Genomic DNA, 6,000 nt, shown 5'->3' with positions numbered 1-6,000 from the left:
AAGTCTGTTTGACTTCCAAAACATTTGAAAACCAAAGTGCGGCTCCTGCAGCCAATCAGAAGCCGCGGAAGCCCTGTCAGATGTTCAGCTTCCAAAAATAGTTTGCAAACTGGAACACTCACTTCTGGGTCTGCAGCGTTTGGGAGCCAAAATGTTTGAGAACTAAGTTGTTCGAAATCTGAGGTACGACTGTATATGTATGTCCTGACATTGTCTGACATGAAATTGAAGTAAAGCCAATCAAACAGGCACAAATCTAAATGACTGGTACACCCTTAGCATCTGGACTTGTTGAAGTTGAATAGACCCAGCAAGGAAGCCTTCCAGAAGATTGGTGTCCTCTGGATTTTGTTGGACTCAGCACAGCCAATGGGTTATGACCAAGGAGAGCTGGAGTCCAACAACATATGGAAGACACCAGCCTGGAGAAGCCTGCAGCAAGGTCCGGTTCTTTGGATCTTATCTTGCATGGCAACCATCATCAGAGATCAATTTATAGTCAATGCTGTCAAGGCAATGAGAACATGAACAACAATTTCACCCTGCCACTGTGTTGCACAGAATGACCCTCATCTCGCTTACATCTCATGCAAACATTCATATTCATAACAAAACCCAGTGAAGATTGGCAATAAAGCCTGGCCCTCTTCCTTAATCAAGCCAGATAGCATAAACTGTTGCTGGCTTTGTGGCACAAGTTCCCAAACTGTAGGTCCATGAGCTTTCTTCAGGTGGTTTTCAGCATGTCTGTAAAAAGGCAGTTAACAATCATACAGCATCTAGCACTGAACATTACAATTGCTACAAGATGCAGAAAAATGATTGTGTGGTCTTCAAAGACCCTCAGCAATTTCCAGGTGGTCTATGGGATCCATTGGTTTCATGGAGGATAAGGCTATCAGTGGCTGAGAAGTCCATTGATGTCTCTGCCTCTACGGTTGGAGATATAAATGCTTCTGAATGCCAGTTGCAGGAAACCACAGGAGAACGCTCTTGCTTAAGGGCATCTGGTTGGCCACTGTGGGAATAGGATGCTGGACTAGATTGGCCATTGGCCTGATCCAATAGGCTCTTCTTATGTTCTTAAAAAGTTTTGGAACAGTGCTTCATGGACTCCCTTGGTAACTGACCAGAATGATTAGTTCTTAACAAGCTATGGCCAAGTGATTACAGGCATCACTACCATTTGCAGCATTCTGATAAATGTCAAATTATGTATCATTTCTCTACAGTCATCTAGAGACTGACTTGATTGCGGCAATTTATTTTTTGAGATAAAAAACATTTTGTGCATGATCAGGAAAGTCTCCAAAGGTGAGCCGGTGTACCAGATAAAAGATCAGTCAGCATCCCTGTAGACAGTATAACATTTCTCATCCAAGGAGCATGTTTCTTTCTCTTGCAAAAATCACCCTATTTTAGACAAAGAACACATTTCCAAGAATTGTAAGTTTAATTACTTTGTGATGTGTTTGGCGCTTTTAGAGTCAACTTCATAGAAGTATGGAGTAGGAGTGGTCACCAGGGGTTATCAAGTTCAGCCGCTTTCATCAAGTATTATCCAGGGCAAGCGTTATTGGAGGTCATCATAAGCCATCTTCAGATTATGCATATCTCTTTATTTGCCACATCACAATTGCACTAAGCTAGATTCAACGAACATGTATCTGACATTGCCAAACCCTTTCTTCAAAATCTTGTTATGCACAGTCAGTCCTCAGGTTTTATCCATAAATAATTTTAGCAAAAAAAAAACACAGTTCCGTTGCTTAAAAAAAGCCCCTTTGCTTGAAAGCTGCTGGAATTCATCTGAAAGCTCTACAAAGAAAAGCAGTGTCAACATACACACTCTGTGGCACAACAGACACCCTGATACTGAGATGTCAGGTTATTGACGGAAGTGAGTGAAGCTTGGAGAAAATCTGACATCAACCTTTCCCCCTTTCTTCTGCATTCCCTTTCAAGTCAACCCTGAGTATAAAAGGTTTCAGAGGCACTGCAAACATAGCTATGTCAATGGGGATACTCATTATCTTTCAGTCATGACATTTTGACTGTAGCGCAGCATAGCTGATAAATATGTGCTACCAGGATGAACCAGTGTGTTCATATTCCATGAAAGGATATTGATGGATCTCGAGCAAAAACAAGCGAGCTATAAAAATACACTCTGATGCACTCAACAAGAAGGTTCTGAACAGTTTCAGTGGAGGTAGAGAACTCACATCACAGTTGCACTCAGAGAGCTGCTTTTACTGATGCAGGTATCTCATTCTATTTCATTTTTAATAAAAGGATTCACTTTTTCTGCAGCATCTGCTCCTACTATGGTAGATGTGATTAACTCTTTTGTCGCTTGGGAGATATCGCCTTTATAAAATGGCGGAAAGACATTGTAGGCATTTTGTAGGCCTTTTTATACCACCTTTCGCATCATATTCCAAGGGCTGTTTGCAAGTAATCATAAAACAAGTAAAGGGGGGATACGAACACAGCACCATGAGCGGACAAAAGCAGCTCAAAACAGCCAGCAAGGTTAAAATAGCATCTAAAGGTTTTGGGGAAGCAGAAAGGCATCAGGCAAACCTCTCAGATGAGAGCATTCCATTTTTTTTAATGATTTTTTATTAGTTATTCAACACAAATTAAAAACAAAACAACACACGCACATAGACAGACAAAAACATATAAACATGTATAATTTCAAGAAACTCTTTTTCCTAAACCTTACTTCTCGGACTTCCCCATACCTCCCTTTTTCTGCATCCCTGTGTTTTAAAGTTTCTTCAGCAACTCTTCACATCAATTAAATAATTACTTATTTTCTTTTTACGCTTCTTCTCTTACATAATCAGTTACAGCTGTAATTCTATATTTTCCCTTCCTCTGACATTTTAACACTCATCAATTTTACAACAATTTTTAAGGTATACTTTGAATTTCTTCCAGTCTTCTTCCACCGTCTCTTTTTCTTGGTCCCGGATTCTGCCAGTCATCTCCGCCAGTCCCATGTAGTCAATCACCTTTGTCTGCCACTCTTCCAGTGTGGGTAGTTCTTGTGTCTTCCAATACTTTGCTAAAAGGATCCTTGCTGCTGTGGTGGCATACATAAAAAACGTCCTATCCTTCTTTGACACTAATTGGCCGACCATTCCCAGGAGAAATGCCTCTGGTTTCTTATGAAAAGTACATTTAAGTACTTTCTTAATTTCATTATAGATCATTTCCCAGAAGGCTTTAATCTTTGGGCAGGTCCACCAAAGGTGGTAAAAAGTTCCTTCAGTCTCATTACATTTCCAGCATTTATTATTGGGCAAATGACTCGATATGGAGTTGCTGCGTGTAAAACTCATTTTTAGCAAAGTTATGATTTTATTCTCTATGCCTGGCAGTCTACAGTACAATACACTTACTAGGAATTTTATTGTCGTGGTTCTCTTATTTTGTTTTCTTTCTTAATATTTTATCTATTTCTTTAATCTTTCTTTTTTGAATACCGGTTATTGACCATAATAAAGAGATCGACTAAGGAGTTTTGATTTTTTAAAACTCTTTAGTCAATCAGTTAATCTCTTTATTATGGTCAATGACTGGTACTCAAAAAATAAACTAACTAGATAGATAGATAGATAGATGATAGATAGATAGATAGATAGATAGATAGATAGATAGATAGATAGATAGATAGATGATAGATAGATAGATAGATAGAGTTATATTTATATATAAAATATTAAGAACTAACAATGCTAACAAATTAACAATTCTGTCATAAGGTAAACCAGCCAAACCACAACAGCAAAAATTAAAATTTCCAGTTCAACCAAATGTCTATGTAAAAACAAACACAAAACATTCAAACAGATTAAGGAACCAGATTAGCCACAGTTCCCAGCCTGTTTTTCATTTCTGGTGACCTACTCTCTCCCCCTGTCTCGCACCCAAAGGGAACCTGATTCTGAGCCAACAGCCTCTCACTGTGGTTTCTGAGTAGCTGAACACCCTGGGTAACTTACTTTCCTCCAATCTATTAGGCTCTCACCCTGAGTGGCATGAATCATTGCCCACAAGCACCCACAGTGAGAAACGCCCACCTCAGCAACAAAGCAAAAGAAGAAAAAATCACATGAGAGAAAGGGGATGTCAGTAAACCACACTGGGTGTTTCTCTGCCCTTCTCAGTTCTGAGGAAATTCATGGGTTGCAAGGTCAGTAGGAAGCTGCTAGGAAGAGACATGCAGATGGATTTGTTAGTCTCTCCCCTCTCTCTTCTCCCTACCCGCTGGCACAAACTGTGTTCAATGCCCTCCAGGGTCTTGGGGGAAGCACCTGCGGCTTCACCCCTTGTCTTGCATGAAACACCGCCCAATTTTGATGAAAATGCCCTTGCCCAATTTCTTCTGACGACAGAATTGGGAGCGCACTCTTTAAACACCTGCACAGGTGCAAGTCCAACAGATCAGCTTTCCTCAACCTGGGCATCCTACAAATGTGGTTGGACTCCAACTTCCATCAGCCCCATCCCAGGGAAGATGGGCGTCATAGTTGAAAACATCTTAAAGGCATCGAGTTTGTCAAAGATGGTGACAAAGGAATGCCCACCATGAGAATTCTTATCCTCTATCTGATTTCACTGAAACACTGGCAATCTCCCGTAACAAGTGTCATTATTTCAAGGCCTGTCACAGCCTGTTACACTCTGGAAATCAATAGCACACAACAATTTGTAGTTACGCTGAATTCCATGTTGTTTTCCTAAACTGTTCAAGGAATCTAAAGTGTATTAAAAAATTGAACTTTTCATTCATGTCTAATATTACTTGTGGGCTCACCTTACCCATACATGACAACTCAACTGCTTTGATCTGTCAGACTGGCAGATGCCACCTAGTACTCATTCCACACTTGCAAGAAGCCAATCTTTTAGTGTGGCAGCTCCTAAACTTTGGAATTCCCTGCCTAGTAACATCAGGCAGCCTCACTTTTTGACACCTGCTTAAAACATTATTCTTTAGGCAGGCCTATCCAGACATGTAGAAGTTGAGATAAAAGCACATGTCTTTTAAGCCCATTTTTCATTTTAATTATCTTTTTAAATACCTGTTTTTGAGTCTTTTGTTGATAATGCTAGGGTTTTATTTTTCTTTTCTGTAGACCACTTAGAGGTTTGACTCTTTTTTTTTTTTACAATCGACCAGTATACTGTACAATGTTTAAAAAAAATCAATAAATCTCATAGCATAGGGGTAAGCCCCTGCTGATTACCTTTGCTGTGGTTGAATGAATGTTCCTAGACTGATCCACTTGCAAGATTATTAAACTCATCCTAGCAGGAAACTCTGCTTCAAAAGACAGGTTGACCTCTAAGTATTTTGTTAAAATCTGATAAGTTACTAATGTACAATGCAATCTTATGCATACAGTGGTACCTCTGGTTACGTACTTAATTCGTTCCGGAGGTCCATTCTTAACCTGAAACTGTTCTTAACCTTAAGCACCACTTTAGCTAATTGGGCCCCCTCTGCAGCTGCACGATTTCTGTTCTCATCCTGAAGCAAAGTTCTTAACCTGAAGTACTATTTCTGGGTTAGCGGAGTCTGTAACCTGAAGCGTATGTAACCTGAAGTGTATGTAACCTGAGATACCACTGCATCTACTTTAAAGTAAGTCCCTTTGAGCAGGGAGGGGATGATACCCATCATGCAGACGTACACAAGTCTTTATCGTGCATTCAGAATAATACTTTGTACAGAAATTAAACTATACTTATTGGCCACAGTAGGAAATGTTGTTGTTGTTGTTGTTTAGTTGTGTCCGACTCTTCGTGACCCCATGAACCAGAGCACGCCAGGCACTCCTGTCTTCCACTGCCTCCCGCAGTTTGGTCAGACTCATGTTTGTAGTTGCTCACAATTCCCCCCTATTCAGTTTTGAATGTCTGTTTCCAATTTTCTTTCAAACAGATGAAGAAAGACGCAGTGACACAAATGAGTGGCTTGCT

Source organism: Podarcis melisellensis (genome assembly GCF_964234715.1).
Source record: "Podarcis melisellensis genome assembly, chromosome: 5".
Taxonomy (NCBI): Eukaryota; Metazoa; Chordata; class Lepidosauria; order Squamata; family Lacertidae; genus Podarcis; species Podarcis melisellensis.
Note: the sequence above shows the minus strand (reverse complement) of the source record.